Genomic DNA, 25,576 nt, shown 5'->3' with positions numbered 1-25,576 from the left:
GACGATGTATTTAATTGCGGAATATAGTCGCCATCAATTTTGTCGCTTGATAACCGCGTAATATAATGACTTTGTCAACCGCGTAACATAAATTCGTACACGTCGGTGAATCATCGACGGAATTCTCCATCGTTCGAGGCTCGTTCGTTGCGTTTAGATTTGCGAGACATCGCGCACGCACAACGGCTTTGCACAGTCGTGCTGTTATCATGTTACTTTTCCGTTGCGCACGATTAACTCCGGGGGTGTCGAGTGAAACGCGCGCAATCGTAATTAATCGCGTTTTCGCGAATAAGTGTTGTGTGAATGCTATAAGGAAACAGCAACGAAGGAATCTGAGAGGAAGAGGTGGCCTTGGCGGCATCGGGCAACGGCGGAGCAACTCAGGAGTAAGTTACTTTTTGTTTATATATAATATTCGGGCTGGAGTTCCCCAAAAACGGTATACCTTATTCGTTTTCGATTTTGGAATTTTTTTATTGGTCTCTGTGACATACATATTGATAAAATAATTATAGCTATAATTTACTAAATATCCACTTAAGAAAGTGAAATATGCTCAACAATTATTTTTTGAAGTAATTTTATTTTAAAAATAAATCCAGTCTTTGGTGTTGTTATAATTTGGACTTTACAGAACAACGTGTAATTACAATGCAGTTACAAACTCCGCTGCTGCGCGTCATGTCGATAAGTATCAAAATATCTTTTATTTCAATTAGAGGTGATGGATGATCTGCAAATATTATGTTATATTAGGTAGAATAATTTTCATAGATTCATTGCTTTGAAATGTGTGTGTGCGTGTGTGTGTGTGTGTGTGTGTGTGTGTGTGTGTGTGTGTGTGTGTGTGTGTGGACAAGCTGGGACGGATTAATACAAATATTTAACCCTGAAATATGCATGATTATCCGTTGATTTATTGTTCATACATTGCAAATACAAACATGCAGAGCACATTATATAGAACTTATTATTATTGATGCATAATTAGTTGGTTTAGTGTTTATTGGCACATTTTGGCCACTGTACATCAGGATAGTAATTACAACATGCACAAATTACATAATCGCTAAAATTTATTAGAGAATTTAAACTCGCGCGTATATATACACGGAGAGAATTTTTTATTATATTTTACCCTTAAATTCACTACAAACTTGGGACAACTTGGCAACCAAGGAATTTTTAAAATATACAAAAGACATTTTACAAACAACGTGATAAAAATTACCAAGCAGATTGGTAAATTTTGAAAAATTATTGAAATTTCCTAGATATATTTTAGTAAAATTAATCAAACATATTTTATATTTTAATGTAATAGATATTAATATTCTTTATATTATGGTAGATATTAATCAGAATAGCTCGCATAAAATTCTTGGTGGTACATGTTGTCCCACAACTACCGTGATTTCAGGGTAAATTTTAGGAGAAAATTCTCTCCGTGTAGATGAGAGAAGTTAAGAAATAATTCACAACTCTTGGGCACGCTCGGCAAAACAGTTGAGGAACAATAATGAAGTAATTTTCGTAAAAAAGAAATTGTTTTAAAATCTGCTAAAGATATCATGTCTTCTTCTTTTTATCGAGCACTTTGTACACAAGCAAGATTTCCAGGAAATGCAGTTAAGAATGCTATGAAGATATGCTAATTTGAGTATTAAATAATTTTAAAATTTTCAAATTTATTGGTTAACCAAATAATTAAAATTAAAAGGAAAAGAAATATAAGAAATAAATATACTAGTAAAATATTAGTTTTCAAAAAATTTTTATTTAGGGGAGACCGGGGCTCGATGGCACCGTTTTCACAATTTCGGCATTTGAGTTTTTATACAACTAATTGTCATGATTAAACAGTACTAATATGATAGAGAGAACCTTTCTCTACATTTTCATGCTAGGAACGCTCCTGTATACTGTATAGTTTCTTTGTAATAAGTAAAATACGAACATGCTGCATTGTAGCCAACTTGCCCCGATAGTAGGGTAAGTTGGCTATGCGACAAAAGTCCATGTTAAATTAATGAAAACGTAATAGAAATACAAAACGCGTAGCAGATGTACTTCTTGATAAAGATTGTATATCTTTTAAAGGTATTTTGAAGTAATGATCGAATAACAAAATGCTGTTGCAGAAAATTGTTAACTATTTTAGATGTATAGCTTTCTTCAATATAAAATATTAATATAAATACATATCTAGCTTCTATCAGCATCGTAGGTAGCAAATCACATGCTCAAACAGGTCTCACGCGGGCGGCAACAACAAGTCAAGCTAAGCGTGTCTTGATATGAGCCAACATACCCCATCCCTACATACGTTTTGTATCAGTCATTTTATTACAATAAATTACTGTTGTTAGTCAAAATAACATGTCGTACAGTAACAGAAACTTTTCTTTTAACTAATGATACGTTACTTTGATTTACTTCTCAAGCTGAAGAACATTAATACGATATTTTGAAACGCTCGAAAATTTACTTGCCACCTCTTGAATCAGAGTTTTCTCTTTTTCTATTGTAATACTTGTTTGATTAAAATAAAACTTTGGGAAAAGTACCTATGTCATATAAGAAATATTTTGTGATAACTTTTCCATTGTTTTTTTCGCTATAAATACATAAACGGAACGCATTGCCAACTTGCCTCTTGTGCCAACGAGCCCCGGTCTCCCCTAACTTTCTTCATATAGTTAATTGGAAGGAACGGGCTAATTATGACTTTCCATTTACTTTCTTCATAGTATTCGTACTTCAGAGGGCAATGATCGGGACAAGATATTAAAGTATTTATTGTATTTGCATGAAATAAAAGTTAATTAATATCATTAATATATATAAAACTGACAAGAAAAAGCTGTTAATATTTAGATACGTTACTTTATTTTCCTTTTTCCTCTCTGTTTAAATATGTTTTTAATAAAATTTGAGGGTTTCGCGCTTGACCCCTCTCCAGGGTTAGTTAAACGTAACATAAATTGGCACAAGAAAATAATATATTCAGAGATTTTTTCAATATCCATATTTTATCGGCACGAATGAAAGAATAACGATAAATATTTCACAATCACGTAAGATATTTCAGTAATTTATTTAATAAGAAATAGGCAAATTATTATTAATCGTATTTATTGCGTCAATTTTTTTTATTAATCTTTCGATGTGTATCCACTTATTGATAACTTAACTTCGAAACAAAGCGAACTGATATAAGACGTTAACGTACACAATACTTGCAAGAAGTTAAAATACAGTCAACTGAGCGATAACATTAATATTTGAGTTCGAAAAATGAATAACAGATGACAGATCGATCCGCATGTAATTAGTTACTAAACTGAGCGCGCGAATTCACAATCAGTGCGATACTAATTAATCAACTTGGATCGTTTATAACTCGAGACAACTATCGTGATCTTCTTGTATTAGAATTTTTGATTGTAATTAATGTCCAAAATACCCTATTAAAAGCATTATATAATAGCTGTGAAACATCCTAATATAATGAGAATATGGTATCTGTTGCCCCTCGAGCTTATTTACATAATTATAGTTATTATAACATAATTATTATATAACATGTAATTATTATATTCAAAGTATTTTATGCAGTTTGAAAATGCGAAAATTCTCTTTACGCAACGGCATAAATTAAAATATGCCCCTTTATAATATTTTAGAGGATTATTAAATAAAGCAGAACGCAGCGTGTTGTACAATGGCCTCTGTCATTCCAAATATTTAATAGCGACGCTGTCGCCGCGCGCAGGGTTCGTTTGCAAAATATTTTTTTCATACATACATTCCTAATTCACTTCGTTGGATGTTAATTAAATTATCAAAAAGAAAAGAAATGTTCACCGTCATTTTTCATAAAAAAATCAGCAATCTCTGCTATTTATTAAATACTATCAAAGTATTTACTAAATGCTGTACTGACGCATAGTGGTTTTTGATACAAGCTGGGTGTGAAGTGGAATTAATGGAACCGCTAATGCGGCAACGGTTCAAAGGCAAGGGTTTCAGATAATGGGGTATCGGGCGATAACGCGGCGAATTAAAAGAATTTAATAGATTAGCGTCGGATTATGTTCTCCGTTTCGCCGAGGCCCTTCTTTAATTCGCCGCGTGCCGTTGATACAACGAGCACAATCGGCAACGCGACACCATTATCGCGTTAATCCCGAGACGTATTCTCTCCTCTACGTAATATTTCACTACCGAAGGGTGATTCGATCTCCTTTCCACATCCTCCATCCTCCTCCCTCCTCTCGCGGATGTGGATTTGCCGATAATTTCCCGGCTATAATCCGGTCTGGATTATATGATCCGGATTTAGGCGCAACGAGGCCGGGATTCGGCACGATTTGTCCGCGTGCACGCAGGCATTTCGCACGCGCCACGGGCGCGAAATGCAATTTTATTGCTCCACTGGCTTCTTCTGTGATTTACCGTGTGCCGTCGACCGTCCGCTTCCTCTGGTCCCCCAGCGTATTTTACGAATAAAACCAATCGATGCGAGGGGCGCGCGGCGTTGTAATTAGTTTCACACGCGAATCCGAATGTGAAGGGACAGTTCGAGATGCGGCCTGGCGCGGCCGTTTAATCCATCCCCCGGGAGAAAAATAAATCCCGCGCAGGGGGCGGGCGCGATTGCGAAACTTTTTCGCGTGACAGCCCGTCGCTGCTTTTTACCGGGATGGGGAGAAAGCACATATGGATTTGCTCCGAAAATGTAGACGAGTTTATCTCTTAGAAAGACACCCGAATTACAAATACTTTTCAAAAACGTACACATATAACCACATATGCGTATGTAATTTATATTCTCACATACATTTGCGCGTTGATTACGGTGAGAATACACGCAGAATAATAGCATACATCCTCCCAAGAAAAGATGCCCTTTTTTATTTTTTTACGTAAACGTAAAACAATAAAACTGTTGTTCTGTACATCATAAATCATAACGATGTACAGAAAGATATTAAAAATAATTCGCTTTCAAAAACTTTTTCAATCGCCTGCACGATTGTAAAAGTCTTCCAACGGAAAAAAAAAATTTTTTTTCATAAACGAATGAAAAAATGTTACGCGCGTTTGTATAGTTTCCCATATGTTTTCCTTTCGGTTGACAAATTGCTCCCATCAGTTGCAATAACAACATTGCGGCTGCAAAATTGAAACTCGCAGGTTTTTTTCACATGGATTTTCACTTTCGTTTTTGTCGCGTCGAATATGTCGTTATATAATTACGTCCCCGCATTTGTGACATTTTTTTTTAATTTATGTTTTCTATAACAGGTAATTTTGAATTAAAAACTTATTTGCTCGAACTTTGTCCCGATTGCAAGATACACATATAGAAGTTTCAAGACAAATTGTAGATAAAAAAATATCTCGTTAATCCAAGGCATCATCCATCATCCGAGCGGGATGAATATTTCGCGGCAATTCCACGGACGTCGTAATTACTAAAAGTATTCGCGCGTTGTCGTTCCGCGATTTAATCTCTTCTATTTTTACAACCTGAAAGAAATTGCGTTTCTTCTCGCGCGGTGTGGGAAAATCGTTCATTCAAAATAGAACGGCGTGTCTCGCGTTACAGCGCTTACAACGACCGATGAAATTGCCGACGGAAGGTAGTTAAGTAAATTTATTATCCTGTCCTCAAACAGCCGAATGAAATATACACCGTCGTCAGTTAGCCATGATAGGACCATCTCGAAGACAATTGCAGCCCGCGGTATATCAGTTGCTCGCGGATGCAATGTACGAGTATTCGGCGTATTATTGCCCATTGACATTTAATTCGAATAGTATACGCTTGATAGTATACGCTACGAAATGTATTTGTTATGCTGTATTAATGAATTCTCCGTTATGGTCGAACCTTAGACCCCTGAGAGGTCTATCTTATAGTTTAAATCATATATATAATTTCTTTTGATGTATCATTATAACGTTTGGTTAATTTCGACGCGCTACAGAAGAATTACGTTAACTGGAACAATGATTTTGGAATCTTTGTCAATACGTATATTCGCGCGTGCTTATTATTTTAATAAGGACAAGGACGGTTTCAGCTTACAGCACGAATAAGTGACGTTACTCGCAGAGTACTTTCGCGGATAGGCGATTTCTGCAATTGACAAAGAGTTAAGGCCGTTATGAGACTGCTCGAGAAAGAAATATAAGATAATATATCATGTAAATTATGATACGACGCGAAAATACGCTGAGCTTTTTCTCGCAGGGACTTATTTTCAATAACGAGACAAATGTGTATTCCTTGAAATAGTAGGTATATGTGATTCATTCAACCACATGTTCTCTGTTCATTTTAACGCGCAGCGTCATATGTGTTGAAAGCTTTTAATTTTTTCTATTATTTAATTCTTTTATTTATTAAAATTTATTAAAATTGCGAAGTTTCCTCCTTTGTGCGTATAGAATTCATCTGTTTTACACGAGCATCATTACAAAATAAAATCAACAACACATTTGCACGTTAGATGCAAATTCTACTGCTTCTACTTTTCAACATTATCTGGTATAATTTATTTACCTCTTCGTGGTTCGAATGTATCTCGACTATTTTCAGTTTTCGTTTTTTAATTAGAAAGCATTGCGAATCGCTATCAATCGTGATGCCGGCGAAATAAAATTTAAGAGGTGGATCAATGGACTAAGTAAAAAATTCTCTGCCGTTCGTTCGCGCTGGTACGACGATAATTGATTTACGATAATGCCGCAGTGAATATGCGTTGCTGAAAGCGCAGACAATTTAACGGGAAGGTACATAAAGTCCAACAGAGTCCAGCCTATCTTTACTCTCTCTCTTTTTCTTTTTCTACTCTCTCGCTCTCTCTCCTCTTCCTCTCTTTGATAGAATAATTCCGCGCCAGGGACCATTACGTACTCGTAATTAAAATTGCGCAGAACTTTGTAATCTTTATTCGTTTGTGCTTATTAAATAGAAGAAGTAAACGCGCATTATGCTGTAATCGATTGATGGTGAAACACGGAATTGCCCGGCTATTAATAACTATTTCCAACGTTCCGCCTTTAAAAAGCAATCTTAGCAATGGATATACTATATTGTCAGAAAATACGGCTGTAATACAATAATCATAATTTAGAATCATATACAAAAATTATGTTGTTATTTCAGGTATTCGCTATTAAAATCATAAATCATATTTTTTAAAAACCGTTTTCCCTATTGGGGAAATCAATACAAAATAATGGAATTATTGCATTACATAGAAGAATTAAAATGTATATGTGGGACTTTTATGAATATGTGAAATAGCGGCGAAATCCGAGACAGCTATAATAAAAAGACATTAAAGTTCTTTAATGCAATAAATATGATAAATCTTTTGAATATCTACCTTTCGAAGCAGCTAATGATCTTCGCATGGCGCTTAACGGTTACGCATTGATTGCAATTAACTAAATTAGATGGATAATTAGGGCACCCCTCGAGACACGCCTCGTACATTGTATACCTACGCTATCACACGTGCCATATACTTAACCCGATACGGTAATGCATTTGTGCAAAAAGCTTAAAATTAGTCGTATTGCACGTTGATTGCACATGTAATACATTCTAGCTAACGCTAAGAATAATACGGTGAGCGTAATTACCATGCAATGGAAATTCCTTAACATTATTATTACTTCGCTAACGAGATAACCGGCTGAAATATCCTTCTTTCTATTACGTGTAATATATGCGCCACGATGTTATTATCAGGGAGTCGCACGTGTCTGATTTTATGCATTGATAAAACCCAAGCAAGCACAAACTGAACTATAATTAGTCAGTATAAAAATATAGCCGTTAGAGAAAGCACAACACAAGCCTTCTCGTAGATTATGTCTTATTTTCAAGAAAAATGATATTGCTATATATATATATATATATATATATATATATATATATATACACACAACACACATGCATACATACATACTGTGTGTGTGTGTGTGTGTGTGTGTGTGTGTGTGTGTGTGTGTGTGTGTGTGTGTGTGTGTGTGTGTGTGTGTGTGTGTGTACATATATATGTAAGCGCAATTTTCACGCAGTTTTAGTTCGTATAATTATATTTTACGCGATATAATATTCTCTCCGTTAATATAACATTTTCATCGAAAGTTACTCGTCACCTCGTAAAAAGGGATTTCGTGTTACGAATTGACAGACAATTTCGTTTCTTTCGAGCACGATCAAGACGATTTCTGTTTCCGTCTGAAGCCGCGAACGAGTTCTACAAATAACGCTCGTACAATTACGGACTCCATTTCTGCAAGCGTCTCACGACGATCCAGTGTGTAATTGCGCTCTCTCGCCAATAATAAGCTCGACCTGCTCGACGCGCGCGGTAGCGCATCTCGAAGAGACGTCTTACTTACGTTTGCCATTTTTCTTCGTGAGAATGTTTTTATCTCCGGCCGCTAGTTAATTGGTGCTATTAACGAGATTAGATTAGCGATTACCTAAGGAATCGGCCTCAGATCCATCCGGATATGTCGGTAAGCGCGTGTCGGGGTAATACGTTCGTAACTACATAACGTGCTAATGATCAATCCTTGTAATGAGAGACTATTCGATAACAGCAACGCGAATAGCTATAGCGTTGTGTAATCAAACACCTATCTGTTGTTTGCGATTCATAAATGCGATGTTGAACTACGCGAACTTGTGTCTATCCAATACCGCGGTTATTTCACACAACGTACCAATCGGATACATTGGACACGCAGCTTCGTTGCGGTAGCGTACTCGATGTATCACCATTCGCTGGTGACAGTAACTCGAAAACCGTTCTTTTTTTCTCCCTCTCGATCATCCTTTCGCGCTGCGTCATCGCGTAGCATCGTATTTACACGGCTACTGCCACGAAGCAATCACCGTCGAAAGAATCTGCGGGCTTTTGCATCGCTCTCTTTGGTCTACGTTTTTTTTTACTCTTGGAACAAATAAAATATAACAATACGATAAAATATTTTACGCTATAACAGAACCCGATGACGTAACATATACGTAATAACAATGTGATCTTGTGTTTTATTTTAGCATAAATATTCTGACAAAACATATTCTCGTGAAAGGTTTTCTGTGATAAAAAGTTGTATCAGATTCCCGGACTTTGAAATGTCAAAGCCGGCGCGTGCATTCGATATACGCAGTCACAATGGGCAATATCACCCTTGAAAAAAATTCAGATCCTGCACCTGGCAGCGCGACACGAGAAGCGTATTCATTTAATATCGTTTTGACCGTTTGAATTTAATATCGTAGATCATATACACTGAGTGCTGATTGGCTACATCAAAGCGATATGAAAATCAAATTCCAAGCGCATATCGAATGTGTCAATCTACGCGCGCGCACACACATGCACATGGTATTAATCCTACACTCCTACGCATCATTACAATATGTTCGAAACGGATTTGTTCATACGTAGATGTGCCAACGGTAAAATTATTTGTGCGGTTAAAGCGGTATTTTGATTTCCGCTTTATGTAAATTATCTCATTAAACCTTGCGCAACTGTTATTGATAGAAACATTATAAGCGTATAATCGTGGGCGATTTAAAAAAAAAAGGGGGGCCATGGAAAGCTTTGTAACATGTGATCCTCATTTTCTAGAAAATGTAGCTTTAAAACGACGCGATAAAGAGGTCTTCAAACGCATATAAATATTCCTGCGGGCATTCGAAGTTAGATAGAATCGAAAATTCAGTTTCCGACCAAACGCTCGGCTCTTAAATTTACGGCCTCGCCGACGATGCGGGACGATCGATGCCCGTAAAAACGGAAAGGCTCGCGTGGCGGACGCAGCAAACGTAGGCGTGCGAGGGAGAAAGCCGGCGAGAAAGATGCGTCGGGGGACACACCACACGGGCGTTTAATTAAAAACAGAGGCTTGGCCTAGTGCCGGATGTCGTCGAGAGAACGGATGAATTACGAATAGCGAAGTTTATTCGGCGTTGTAAAAACGATAATGAATTTCCGCGATTTCTGGGTCGTCGTAAATAAAATCTGGACTAAACGGACTGTCTCTGGTACGCGTAGCGGACTGTCTGTGTTAGCGAATAACGAATGGTACTTTTATTCCCCACGTATGAACTGAGAAGCATAGTAAATAGAGAGCGGCAAATATATTGCTGTTGCTGTATATATATGACGCACATATATTTTAATAACTTATCATTTTTTCCCAAGAGAGTTAGAAATTATTGATTTAGTTATACGATAAGTGAATCCACGTGGACGCTTTGGCATTCGATCCCTATTATATTAACGTTTACCCCAAAGTGCTGCTTAAGCTTGATTTGTATGATTGTTATGCAGAACACTTTCTCTAAGTGGAACATTCCAAAATAATTCGTGTATTAATTATTGGAACATACCCATTATCCTACGAGATTTTAGTGAAATGCAGCTCTGTCTGCATCGTGTAGGGGTAGTTACATGAATTGTCTGGCTAGACCTTAACACGCTTCGCAAATGCAATGTTTGTTCGTGTGCTGCACTGCTGCACTTTATTAGTAAATTATTCCAGGTGAAATACAACAGCAATTTATGGGATTAAGGATAATAACACGGGAATTTGCGATTTGAGCTCCGCTTTCTACGTAATGTCTTTGCAGACGAGGTCAAATGCAAAATGCGGTTCGCTGTGATAGAGAGTATAAGGAACATGTGCAAGCTTTATATTAATTTCTCTTTAATTAAGTGACGTAATTAAGGGGATAAGCAAAAACAATGTTCTATAGCTCGTTTTATTTAATTATCATTATCTGAAATCGCGTTGTTACATTAAACTCGGACGTGCGTAACTTAATTCGTTTGACCTACTCTTTTAACAAGGTACATTTATCAGTAAGAAAAATATTACCCGCTCGTGTGCTCGGCAAACCACGTATGTTTAAGCCAGTAAAATAATTGTTTAATTACTTTTCTCTCTCTCTCTCTCTCTCTCTCTCTCTCTCTCTCTCTCTCTCTCTCTCTCTCTCAACGGTCTTATTATCCTTTTCGCGTAATGAGGGAATCTCGATGATTTCGAAGCACGCTTCTCTCGAAGTACCTATTAATCTACTTAGTACTCGAAGGCCCGAAGTTCTTAACGAGATAGTTCATTCAACTTAATGGTTTTCGGAGTAAACTGCGATATTGTCAATAACTACGAGTTACGTAAAATATCGTTTCGTGATTGTGCCGCTTCGTGATGCTGTATAATATATGTTGCGTATCATCATACTGCACGTAAATTAATTACTCATTTATTTTCATAACTAATTATAAGCGAACAGTTTAAGGGAAATAATAATTTATTATATTCTAATTAAGATAGATAAGTCTGTGAAATCATGATATTAGCGTGCATGAAACAAACGTGGATGATTGATTGAAATTCCCTGTTGCTGACGTAAATCAAATTTTAACGAAATTGTAATAAGTCTAATTAGCAAAAGTCCAAAGGATGTAAATTTCTAAAGACCTTTGCGTTGTTTGGGACAATTATATTCAATTCCATGAATGTCTTTAAAATCTTTAAATATTACAAACTAGATCGGTGTTACGCTACACATGTTTCGTATATTATATGCGCGCGTGTGTGTTCCAAGTTATTATGTGTCCTTCTTGCGCTATTCCAAACTACTCTACATTAATCTATGCTGGTCCTAAGGTGCTTACTTTAGCCGTTCTATGGCACCATTGCATTGTTCTTCTGAGAATATTCACACCTTCTGCAATGGGTACACATCGTTCCATGTTGTTCTACATTATTAACACACTGACGTCTCATTAAAATACATTTTAAGGACTAAAAGTTGAGTTGATATTCCTTACAGCTGCGCCAAACAGGCGCTACTCTGCAACACGTTTTAAACGTAATTACACAGGAGCAAGTGGTGCAGTCGTTATATTGCGGCGGCGAATCGTTCGCGCGCTTTACACAAAATAGAAACTAATTCCAACACTTCCATGTACATTTATACAAGATTTAAGCGATCATTTTTCCCTCTCAACTTTGCGTCGAAAAATCTGATTAGCCGTACGGAGTCGCGGAGTTCTTATTACGCGTCGAGACGCACGAGATCAAAAGTGATCTGTTGAAAAGCCGTCGGTGGCAGCAGTGCCAAGGAGGATCCGAGGGCGGAGAATGCTTTTCTGTCGACGGGGTGTCGAGGGGGATGGACTGTGGTTGTGGGGAAAGGGTGGAAAGTGCCACAGGACGGAATCAATACGTACTAACCGTCCGGAACACGTTTGAGCCGTTATCTCGGCAAGTGACAAGAGATCGTACGACCGACAGCGCGAGGCGATGAGAAAGGGAGGGGATTTAAAAGAGTTTTGATTTTCCGAAACGCGTCTTTTCTCTCTCGTCGTCGGTAAAAAATAATCTCGCCTCTTCCCGTAGTCTCCTCGGCGGGGTGCCGAGAAGCAGGGAATAAATGAGCGGCTGCTCGGCAATTTTTCCGCGCTTTTCTCCCCGGCCCGGATTAAGAGCGTTCTCCCACAAGATCGCTTCACCGTGATAGAAGTGACGTGACGTGCACTTTTCTCATTACAAATTAATTATTCATCGGTGATGCGTTTAATATCGTTCGACACTAGTATGACGGTAATATATTAGGTACTTCAACCGATCCTTCTCTCGCGGATTATGGGTTTTTCATCGCCGGAAGGTGAAATCCAACGTGGATGTTTACGCGATCGACGCGCTCTTTGTGTCTCTTTGGGCTAATACAATTTTAAGTTGATTTCCTTAATTTCACAGGAGTTTGAAATTATATGCAAATCTCGGAGCGCGCTGCGAGACGACGGCAACGGGTGGTGGCTTCAGGGTGGTTATACCAATATCTCGAATCACAACATAAACTGAACGTCCCTTTCCGAAGATTTCAGCGAAGACTTAAAAGTTTTCGCGAAGAATACAGGACGTGGTATATCAAAGTTTGCGCACGTATACGGGGAGCTTTAAAATTCAACGCTCCATCTGACGTTAGCGACTGACGACGATAAGTGCATAAACTCGCGACACCCGTGAGATATCGACACTTTAGCTTGCCGTGCTACCTGGAAATGGCAAAAGCATCAACTCCATTTTCTTGGCGTACTTGGAGTGAAAGCCGTTTCCCCGATACTTGGAATAATTTCAAAGAATTTCGAGTATAAGAAATCGGTAAGCTTTTATTCGGCGAATATATTTCGCGAAGCAAAATGCTATCACCGGTAGATCAATTAAGTCTACGCTCAGTATCCCCGAACGATGTTTAAAAGAATATCGAGAGATGAGAGGGGGGAGAGATGAATCTTTAAGTTTAATTAACTTCCTGCCTCGCGTCCGACTGCACTCACGCAACACGAGAAAACGATTTCTTCCCATAAGTATAAACGAAGATTCCGTTCCTGCCTCGACCATCCCCGCGTTCTGATATTTTAAAGTTTACCACCCTGGGATGGAAATTACTTTTACTCGCGGAAACTTGTGCCCGGCGAAACTTTATTCCACTCTATAATGCCGGTAATTCCAATTTAATATCCGCGTATTGCGGTCGGCGCGAGAAGTGAAAGAGGAGCTGACATACGAGACACCTCGTGCCAAATCGATTCGATAAACGCGACCATCGCCCACCGGTAAATATTTTTCTTATCGCGAGGAAAAAATGGCGGTCAGCGTGTTAAAGTCCGATAAAAATGTGGAAAAATCTAAAAATACAGTATTACTTCCAAAAAATATATAACAATCTCGTGATTGGCAATCATCGCATTTGCGTGATTGACATGCGCCAAGAGATTTGGCTCTCGCGCGCTTTTATATTAAAACTTTCGGCTTGCGGTGGTCGAAAGCCAGAATTTCCCGCAATAAGGACAATAAATTATGAGGCATCTGACGGGAACGTGATCTCGTGCGCGTGCTCTCGTCCGCGTAGGTAGAGACCATTGATAGTCCGTGCGAGCAAACAGACGAATCAGCAGAAGGAAATTTACGATCTCGTCCGTAAAGCGGTTTAAGGCGGACGTCGCGGACGATGCACTTTTTGCCGAGAGAAGGTCGAAGGTGGATCTAACGACGTGATATAGCCGCGTACGCTCAGCAAGTTCATACGACGATAAATTTCTGACAACATTGTCACTGACAGCGGGCATTAGTCGAATGAATGATTATTGGAACTCCCGCAATTCTGAAGTGTTTGCTCTTGCCAATTAAGACGATCGCCAATTAAGACGATCAGATATTAATGGTTGAACATTTCCTCGTTTAATTGGTATAGATCATCGGGATTTTGTTTAAAGGATATAAAATATTGAATTAATATTTTACATCGCAATCATTGTATCATTTTATATTAAACTTATTCTTTAATGTTGAGATAAGCGAAAATAATGACGATAAATTCTAAAACGTTATTTTTTTTTATAGACGTCCAAGCGAACTCAGCATCTGCTGTATCTCAACGCGTTTTAAAACACCAATTATAAACTCTCTGTCCAATTATAAACTCGATAAATACCGAGAAAATCTTATAATGTATCGATTACTTCCCTGACAAAGATTCTCGGAATGGATGCCAATAAAAGACATTCGCGTTGTAGCTCCGGAACAGTAGCGAGTAGAAAACGCGCTACCAAAGTCGCCATACAAATATCAACATGAATAAAAATCGAGATGTGAGTATGCAAAATCCGCAACGCGGTATTCGAAATCGAAGTGATGTCGCCGAGAAATACAAAATACCTATAGCCGCGCGGAATTGTACGGTTATTAATATTGATATTTGATCGCAATATCGACACATTCGTATCTTTTATATAATATTGCCTCTCACGCAAAATTTCACGATATTATGTTCACAATCCTGCGTGTAACGCATCCGGAACAAAATCGGCGTTGCAACGTTTTGTGTGCGGCACGTAGCAACGAAACCTCTCTCGAAACTTTCTCGGAGAACTTTCCGAGAAATTCTCGCGGAGGATTGCTCGGCAAGAAGAGTGCTGTGTGTGATTTGTTGATAATAGTCCCGGAAATCTATACAGCGAGCGTAAAATCACAACCGGTGTAGAGAAAAAGAGGTGCGAAAGGACGAATTTAAAAGGTTCCTCGTGTTGAAATCAGACCGTTTTTTTGGAGACGCAGCAGAAGCTCTGTGAGCTGATAAGGGCAGTACCTTACCGAGGAGGGAACTATATGTTTGTTTTTATGTATATATATGTGTATATATGTGTACATATAAGTGACGATGTATCATGAAACACAAGGAAACTTCTTCCGCTCTCACGACCGACTTTTTCTCGCTGTTTAGTATCGAAGCAAAAGGTGCTCCGAGTGTTCTTCCCTCTTTTCCCGGGACCGTATACTTCCGCGCGCTCTTAATGTTTTTTCAACGCGTTCGCTCGCGACCATGATCCCGAGAAAGAAAATTGGACGGGAGAAAAAGCTAATTTGCGGTATCCGTAGTCGTGCAGGTTTCAAAGGAAATTTGATCTCCATCAGCTAAGACGATCTCAAAGAGCCTCCTCCAGCGACATTCGCGCCGTCCAATCTGTCCCGGTTGCGAACTTGTACGGAAACCGAAGTCATTTAGACGGGCAGGTGTCACCGGCCTCTTTGACCGGAAGCCCCGAGTGACAAGCGTCACTCGATTGCCAAGTTTTACGTCGCGTTCAGGCGGACGGTCCTTAAGTGCCGATGAAAATAGATTTCTTTTGGAGGCCGTTCTTCGTGTTGTCATAACTATGCTAGATGGTCGTTCGAAATGTAACAGGAGATTCACTCTACATTTAATTGCGCAGAATGATTTATGACATGACGCGCGAGAGGATGCCCATCTCAACGAGAAATTCTTTTATATAGCGATACATATTTACGACAGAAATTATCATATATATTTCATACTGTACATTCCTTTTCCGTATTCTCCTCGAAATTATAATGCGCATCGACAACGATAATAATTTTCCTTTGGCGCGCATAGTAGCCAAAGGTTGAAGTTCAAAGGAACCAATTTGGTTTCCCGTTCAAAATGTTTGACGAGGTTACTACATACATAGGTAATTTGATTTCACGTGCTGGACTATGGTTGGTCGACATACGCTAAGAACACAATGCGGCTTCGCGTGCGGTTTAATGGGTTTAACTCTCGGTGCTCCGCGCTAATGCGGACGAAGATTAAGGTCGTATAAACAATCGCACATTTCGGCGGTCGAGAGAGTACATTTTTAATTCGTTTTTTTCTTTTTAGAGAGAATCGTATCCGTTTCGAGCCGTTTCCGTTCAAATCGATCGTCTCAACTGATCACGGTTTTATTTATGTTTTCAAAATTAACAAAATAATGAGACAATTTCTTGTGTCTTGTCGGCAATCATCACGTTTGCAAAAGTGTGATACTCATTAAATTAATATGATATTTAACGCTATCTAAAATTAAAGCTCTTTTTGCAAATTAAACTTACAAATTGGTAAGCAACAAACTCCATTTCATTTTATTTTACTATTTACCCGAAGCAAATTCGGGGCATACAGAAATTTATGGTTCGATTGCCACAGAATAAATTCTCGTACATATCAAAACTTTATTGTACAAAAAGAATACAAATCGTTTTTAGTAAAAAGTGAGATGGGAACTTCGTCAAAAATAAATTCTCGTTGGTAATATACGCGCCTCGGAGCATCTATTACCGTTTTATGAATTGTAAGAGCTGAACAAATTCGTGGTAACAACCGTCATTTTTCATGTAGCTACTGCACTACTTTACGGTCAAAGTATACGAGTTGGCAAAAGAATCGGTTATTGCGTGCGTTTTCATGCGTAACGCGCGCGTTTGTGCCTTTATATTATCAATGACTTGCAACGTGCATCTTTGTCGCGGCAGCTCGCGTGTGCAGAAATGAATTTATGCCGACGGTGGTGTTGTACCGTCTATGCCGGTATATTCATGCCGGAGTTTCGCGAACTCGACCTGAAAGCTTGTCCATAAATTTCCCCGCTGAAACGGCCGTTTTGCAGATCGAAAAGATGTGCGTGACCTACGAACTATTACATACCGTCACAAGTAACTAGCGTCAGATAAAGCAACACGTTTCATGCTTCAATAACATTTTTTAAATCTTTATTATGCGAAAAAAAATAGTGGCGATAGTGAAATATTTTTTGTGTTGTCGCACTATTGTTATTATCATATTGTTATAAGATTGAGATGTATATTTTTATCGATATTGAGAACAAATTGTCCTTTTTCGCGGCTCACGAGATATTTCTAAGTAGTAAAATACCGGATTGGTCAGCCACAAATAAATGCATGTTTATGTGTAAATTATATTCGTTTGTAGGCAAATATTACTCTAAATTCCAAATTAAATTCCGATGAAAATGCCTCGCGGTACGAGATCTTATCTTCGGCCCGTGCATATCTCACGCAATTGTTAAGTCATCGTGAATACGCGCGGAATGCAAATGTAATACAGCCCTGCGACGCGTCGCGGTTATAGAAACGTACGTGGCCTGCCTGCATTGGGTAAGTTTCGCGCTCACGGTGTGCTTCGTACGAACACCCTCGTATTGTGTACCGCTCGCTTTGCGCAATAAATTACAACGTTATACGTCCCGAGCAAATATAATCTAACTCGCGTTCCGGGTACCGCCTACGATCCGCCATTAAAACTCCGAACCGCCGCCGCGCCGCCGTCAAGTTATTGCGGCGCATACGATTATTTATCCGTCCCAAGCTGCGGATTGTTTTGCGCCTCGATTCCTACGTACAACCCGCACGATCCATAATTATGCTGGCACGAGCGCAACTCGCTGATGCGTTTCACGTCGCGCGCGAGAAATCGGGGCGACACGATGCGCGATGGCGCGCGGCGATTAAAGAAGAATCACGTGGATCTGCTGGCCGCCGCTGCCTTTGCCGCATCTGTAAATATTACGTCTATTCCGGCGCGTAGATTCCGCGGTCGCGATTCATGGAGCAACGTGAACGGAATATCGAGGATTTTGCCGCACGTGCGCTGGACAGTATGTGCACGTGTGCGTGTGCATCCGTACACGCACTCGCGCAAAAGTGCCCGACGTGTGACGCGCTATGAAGTGTGTCCGTATGACAATTCGCGTGCAAAATACGGTGTGTTCGCGTATTTAAATACGCCACGCATGTAACATATACTCCGTCCAACGAGAGATCACGGTTGATCAAACATAAATAACGATATAGGGCACAGAGCCGCAACAAGGTGTTCGCGTTAAATTGTTTTTATTTTTAATAGTGTTGGACAATATCTATCAAAAATAAAAATAATTTAACGCGAACATTTTGTTGCGGCTCTGTGCCCTATCGTTATTTATGTTTGATCAGCCATAATCTCTCGTCGGACGGAGTATAGATTTATGTAAATATCAGGGCGGATGCATTTATGCGTCGCGGTGACATCGCGCATATTTACGCGTACAACGCGTTACGTAAAATCTGTCTAAACACATGCGACAAGTGCAATATGCCGCGTCTTGTGCCCTTCGAGATCCGCAAATCTCTATGAAATATGTTACTAAGGCCCAATTTCACCAACGTCGATTAATTGTAATCTTCGATTAAACTCTTCGTCTCTAAACTGTCCCCCTTATATCCATTTCTACCAATGTAGATTAACTTTGATCTTGGTTTAACTCACCTTTTATCTTTCTCTAATTTTAAGAACTAGAAAAAGACAAAAAGTTAAACCGCGATTAAAGTTAATCTACATTGGTAGAAATGGACATTAGAAAGAGTGAGTTTAATCGAGAATTATAGTTAATCGACGTTGGTGAAACTGGGCCTAAGCGGCTAAACGAAAAATTGTCAATCTAGGACAGAAAAGCGGAAACCAGCGTATAAATATAAACGCTAGCTATATTGCGCTCGCTTTATTGTAAATAATTAGCGAGCCAATTTCCAGTAAGCTGTTAGAGTTACTACGCGAAATGGATTACATCGATGTGTAATCAATGGACGGATTCGTGCGGAAATCGTATCGGAAACGAATCCTCCCGCTTTCAGCGGGATACGCATCGTGGCTTCGCGATGCGAAGCTACCGAAGCAAAAGCGGATGAGAAGGGAGCATAAGGAAAAGATTCTTCAGACAAAAGGATAAAAGCGGTACGAGTTGGCGAACGTGGCTCGTTACCATTGTGTAACACCGAAGTTTTCCCTCCGAGTAGAGGAACTTCCGTCCCGCCATTTCCTCTTCTCGTTCGTTCCTCCTTTCTCCTCGCTCTGTATTCGCGTTCCACTTAATTAGCCGCTGATTATCGCGCATCTGTCGCTCCTCTACCTTCCCTGTTTGCTCATAATTAACATCCGATATAATCGCGTTCATGTTACGCACAACGGGAATCTCGAGGCGCGCCGTTTTTTTCACGAATCGCTCAACTTTCGCACCTTCCTCGTCGACTTTTTTCAGCGATGAAGGGAGCTTTCCAGCAAGCGACACAAGTGTCGTTTTGTCTTTGTTACTCATTGCCAAAAAAAAAAAGATAGAACGATATTTGTGTCGACTTGTGTCGCTTGGAAAGCTCCCGAAAGCAGCGCCGTAGTTATTTCGGTTACGCATATTGCTCGCTTATTTCCGCCGCAATTTTGTCCCGTGTCAGCGTTATCATATATATTTCAAAGTTTGTTTGAGATTTGTTTTGTCTTGATTCTAAATTCTTAGTCTTCGTGCACGCTCCTGTTCCGTTAAAAATATTTTTTTGGAGAAGCTCGGAAATCTTTCACGGATTAAAACTTTTTTCGGAAATCACATACCTTCTAAGAAGATAGACAACTCTTCAAGAATTCTATTGGAAAGTACCACGACTTAGACCGATCCAGAGGCTAAAGTAAAAGAAGCTACCACCAACCCTTTTCGTGTAAAAAAACCGTGATGTTGACATTTTATATCTTCGAATCTTTATTTTTTACATTTAATCTCGTCAAAACTTTTTTTTTAATGTATCAGGAATTTTATAATGTTAAAAAAGCCAGAATTCTATCAAAGTTTCATCTTATAATATATTCTATTTATATAAAAATTCTAAAAACGGAATGAAATAAATGGAAAGTTTACAGAAATAAGATATATGCAAAATATTTGAGATTCTATATATATTTTAAATTTGATTTTGTATAGCACATTTTTCATTATCAATGGAATATCAAATCAAATTATTTGTTTTTCCTCATAACGTTGACTTTTAATCGATTCTCGACGTCGTTATTCGACAAGGCCGTAATGACAGGTTCCATTTGGTGCGAAAGCTCGCATCGCTTGTTCTTGAAAGAACGAAAATTAAACACCTGTTTGTTACCCGAATTGAAAGCGCGAAGAATGGGTGTTTAAGTCCGTAAATATTAAAACAGCAGACGGAACGTCATCATCGCGGCAAGTTCTGCTCGTACACTGTAATTATGCGGCATCTTCGCAGCATTTTGCATTCGAGAAGTTTGCCAACGAGAAGGCTGAGACTTGCTCTACGCAAAGTCTCATAAACTTCCGAAGAATTTCCATCGTGAATTGTTGCATCGTCTTCCCTCGCGACGGGGAAGACAAGCCCGTTTTCGTTTTAAGCCTTCTCAACCTCAGCCTTCCCAACGTTATCAGCAACAAATTTTTTACGATTCCATCTATCGATTAGATATTTCCATTTCTTAAATTACATCTTGGTACGTCCATGAAAAAATTACAAACGTCGCTGTAATTTTTGCACTTTTAACGGAATAAGAAAGATTTTCCGGGAACGGCGCACGGTAATCGAATCAGACCTGCAGATGGCCAGTGACATTACAGGTAATTTAAATCCTTGAATGTAATCTTGGACGAGGTAGACATTACGCGATACGAAATGAGGGTAGGCCGAGTCATTACTGTGCCGCTAATTATACAGGACATCTAAATCCCCATGGAACGTCATTACTCGATGCCGGAGATATCATTGAGTTAACTCGAATTGACAACTGGACTGACAGCGAGTTTCAAGATCTTATCTTGTCGGTTTGATTCCGCGTTAAAGACTAATATCTTAGTATCTCTCCTCTCTTTTATAGAAGCGTTCTGGCACGTTGATAATTTTCTCATCAAGCAGCTATTTATGGTATTGTCAAAAGTAGTTAAGGAGATACGTATGAGTGAGAGTACGATTTTTGAAAAAAAAAGAGAAAATTTGAAATAATTAAATTCCGCCAATAATTCATCCTAAATTCAACGCTGTAGCTTTCAGAACATTAATTAAGATGTCCAGCAAGTTATTCATCTTCACGTATCTTTAAAAATTATCATTTCCGATCGAATGGCGCAATATTTGGTTGGAGGAATCGAAGTTAATCTACAATTCTACAAGATCTGATTTTATTCCAAGTTCAGGCAAATGTTTAATTAGAATGTTATTTAAGCATTTAATTGAGCGTTTCTCGATCTATGATTCAAACTGCAAAGTACGTATGCGGGATAACATTGCGATACGTAGATTTAGGGAAATGGAAGCCTGGGCGTGGCCCAAAACCCTATTTGAAACCGTAAACGGATTCCGACGAGTTATGAACTAAGTACTAAGGCACCGCGGCTGAGCAGCACTTGGTGCTAACGTGAGAAAAATAAGATAACTGCGAAGTCTAGCGCGAATCTAGGGTGAGTTATGGACCTTATAATTCTCTGATGCCTACTTGCGACGCCCGCAACGTGAAATTTAAGAAAAATAAAATCTCATTATAGTATAATTTACGTCAGAAAATACAGAGCGATGAATAATGTTCTGCAAATTTAAATTTAAGTTTGCCTCTCGTGAAACGATAAAAATAAAAGTCATTTTTTAAAGACAAAAATAATCATTTTTTAAAGACAGATCGTTTTGTTACAAAATAGATACCATGTAAAAAGACGAGAAACGTATTTATGTGCAAAAATGATCCATTTTTTAATTAAAAAACCGATTGGGTTTTTTTCGATTTATAGAGATTCACAGGATACAATATTCATAAAAGCAAAATATATTTTTTATCGATAGCGCGAAAATTTCATTGATAATAGAACGTGAGGTCAATAAAATTGTCGAAAAATAATTAAAAAGAGAAATAATTAGTCTGTTGATAGAATGAATTTAAAACAAATAACCGCCTTTAACGTTTCAAAAAATTTTATTTGTCAAATAAATATCGCCCGTTTTTTACACTATTTTTCATAGAAACATTACCGCGAAGGTTAAGCTAACATCACGTCGTTTGAGAAAGAAAAATGTTTCGAAAACTTATCACGCATTTTTATCCTTCATTATTCAAATATTTTCTTTCCATACATATATTTTTCTCCGTAAGATTTTCATGAAGTAACTCACGCCGATTCGAAATTCGCATACACATTTTTAAGGGATGGATGAAAGTGGTGGAACAATTTCTACCACTAGAAACTAATTTCATTTATTAATAAATGAATAAAAATCAATGAAATAAATAACAGTTGGCTTGTCCATCAAAAAACTGCAGAAAATCGAATTGAGGCCGAGTCTATCAGCGCGGATGTCCGCGCGATAACGCAATTGCGCTCTTTGTACGCTTCTGGCGCTTTCGAAATTGGTGCTTTGAAAATTCATTTGCGAATGTTTCTCGCCACGCGTGCATGCTGTTGAAATATCGCGCGCCGCTGCTTGAAGGGGAACCCGGCGCGAAATCAAAGCGAGCCGAGCATGGAAACGATACCAAACGTGACACCGAGTCGCGTCATTACCGCGGCTATGCCTAGTTATACGCGCTATCTAAATCCCCATGGAAGTCTCGTTAGCCGACGTCGGGATCTCGTTAAAGCGACCCAACCTATTCCCGCCTCGAAGCTCTCGTGTAGTCAGTCATGACCCTTTTACAGGCGGCGCAGTTCGTCGCCCATATCTCTCGGCAACGCCTTCCCCCGTTCATCCCTCCGATCGAATTATATCATTATACTTCGATTGCCTCCGTTCTCACCGATCGCTCACGCGACACAGTCTTCTTGCGCGCGTTACGCTTTTCGCGCGTCCTTCGACGGGGAAGTTTGATGGCGTCGATTAGCATTAACCGTGACTAAATAATATTCTTCCTCTATTGGGACAACACTCGTCCTTTGTCGAGTACAACTCCCTCCAATCGAACTGATTTAACTAACTTATGCTGCGTTGCGAAAGCTTTACTTGCGTAAGCTGATGTGCCCTGTTCTGGCATGTATGAATTTATTTAAACACTTTAATAAGTAAACGGCAATCGACATGTGTATAATACAGAATAAATAAATATTGATACTTTTAAAACGGGATCTTATTAATAATAATTTTTATGAATTTATATATATATTTTATAATTTATCTGAATATACGAAAGAGGTAACTATACAATTATTTACGAATAATCGCTGCAACATCGGGGGGGGGGAAGGGATAGGAAAGATCTGATTGCTGTTTCCAACTTGCGCTACTATCTTATACATGATATCGCGCGAAGTTGAATATTACACCGCGAATTAGAATGTCGCTGTTCAGAGGATTCTCTAGATGAGGTTTAATCCACGACGCGTATGCCATTACGATGTCTTCGTCGTAATGGAGGTCGCGTACGTGTTAATTATTGATATACCGTGTGTTTCCGTAGTTCTCTAACGGCGTTCTTAATTCTGAGTCTGCAGGTGCGCTCGAATCCCAGGATAGATGATGCAACGATATATCCAAACTGTAATACGAGCTTTTTCGCGTATCCATTAATACCGGTAAACCCGATCAGTGGTACGGTATCGTTTTTTTTATTTTTACCGCGAAGCGCTCGACTTAACGAAGCCGTTTTCTGTGTCGGTAGAAGTTCACTTCATTACATGCAGAGTGAGCAGCAGAGGTACTGTTCTGATATGTATATATCATTAAGGAAACAAAGAACGAAAGAGGAAAATCGGGATTGCAGAAATATAATATAATAAATAATTATGTTCTCTTAGTGAACTCTCGGAACTGGAAATGCGTTAGCAAATTTGCGGAAACAGGCGGTGCGTCAATAATTAATGCGTAACCGTTAATTGAGTCGGTTCTGTTTACAAGCTCTAAAATAAAAAGACTTTGGGAATTAGTTTATCCGTTCGTTTATTTGTCGATTGGACCACAATCGCGCGCATAGCACATTTCAAAATGTATTAAACGATATATGAGATAAGGCAACAAAACCGTATCTAATGATAGTAGATATAAATTTAGTCGACATAATTAGCTTCACGGCGTTAAGCAAATCGACGTACAGCATCGCTCATCACGTTAATGATTGTACGATTAATTGGGTTGAATGTAGTCGCTAAGGCTCAGCGTCATTTAGTGCCACTTAACGGAAGACAGAGTGCTTATTCAGAAGCACCACGTGTCGAATGACATATCGCTTTGGTACGCTGAGGAAACATTTTGCATGCGGAATACACAGTCTGATGAAATGTAGATTAAATTAAACATTTTACGAATATACAAAAAAACTATGCAATAGGCGAGTTATATATTATACTGATTATAATTAAATTACGAAGCATTCTAAAGCCCGTATCAGTAGACTACGGATTGGGATTGAGATTGTATTGAAATTTAATCAATCAGAATAGAGAAAACTGATCTCAAGTTTAGTAAACTTTGCTCTGATTGGTGAAATTTCAATCCAATCTCAATCCCAATCCGCAGTCTGATACGGGCATAAGGAAGCGCTTTTTCTTATCTTTTTTAATGATTTACTTTTATTTCTTTATTTATCTAAATCTTTATATCTAACACAAATATATCAATTAAATATACAATTAAATATATTGGACAATAACAAGCGAAACGTCGTGCGAACAATACGCGAAATTATTCTAATTACAATAATCTGCGAATTAAGTAAATGTGAAATGAATTTATTGAAATGAGAAATGAGAATACATGAAAAACTACCGTAACATAAAGTACAGCGACATTTTAACATGGTTACGTTTTCCAATTTCAAGAATACTTTGCGATACAGTTTTGTTAAAATTTCTCAGTCAGCTCGGATCGAGGAAAGTTGAGAAGTACGTTGAAGTTGGAGAGATATTCGAGTTGACAGTGACACGTAGGTTCGCTTCGGCGCCCACGCGCTAAGGTCTCCACCGGTAAGAGATATTTGAATAGCGCCCGTCGCCGTAAAGATTAGGCATACGAAGAATAAAGTTCGGGGACAAAGAAAAGAATGAAAAAAGAAAAACACTCGCGCTCGGAGATATTCCAAGTAAGAAAGAAAATCTTTGACCCCTTATTCGCTCCGAGAACCGGAAGATAAGGTCCTTTGAGGCCATTCTGTCTTAATGAAGCTCTTTGGGGGTTGCGGCTCGGATTTATTATCTACCATTCCTGTGACTCGCGAAACGCTCCGAAAGATTGAGCGAAGTTTGTGCGAAATAAGTTTGACGTGCTTAACAGATGCGATATTCAGACACAGATAAATTATCGTTTGGGGCAACGTAGACTGGTTTCGTTAACGTCGATTATGTTCAATTAGTTCACAGTTGGACTCAACTAATTATTTGTC

General features: G+C 38.8%; 1 protein-coding gene and 1 long non-coding RNA gene across 3 annotated transcripts in view; one reads left to right on the top strand and one right to left on the bottom strand.

Moving 5' to 3' along the window:
- Positions 1 to 25,576, bottom strand: part of LOC139768123 (diacylglycerol kinase 1-like) — an 88,817-nt gene that overhangs the window by 48,962 nt on the left and 14,279 nt on the right. The window lies entirely within an intron of this gene.
- Positions 177 to 25,576, top strand: part of LOC139768126 (uncharacterized) — an 82,625-nt gene continuing 57,225 nt past the window's right edge. Inside the window, exon 1 of the long non-coding RNA XR_011717282.1 lies at positions 177 to 389. This is a non-coding gene — a long non-coding RNA (uncharacterized lncRNA). The remainder of the gene's footprint in view (positions 390 to 25,576) is intronic.

Source organism: Temnothorax nylanderi, unplaced genomic scaffold (genome assembly GCF_030848795.1).
Source record: "Temnothorax nylanderi isolate EJ_2023f unplaced genomic scaffold, tnyl_v1.0 TNYL_tig0014_pilon, whole genome shotgun sequence".
Taxonomy (NCBI): domain Eukaryota; kingdom Metazoa; phylum Arthropoda; class Insecta; order Hymenoptera; family Formicidae; genus Temnothorax; species Temnothorax nylanderi.
This window is presented reverse-complemented; position numbering and strand designations above follow the sequence as displayed.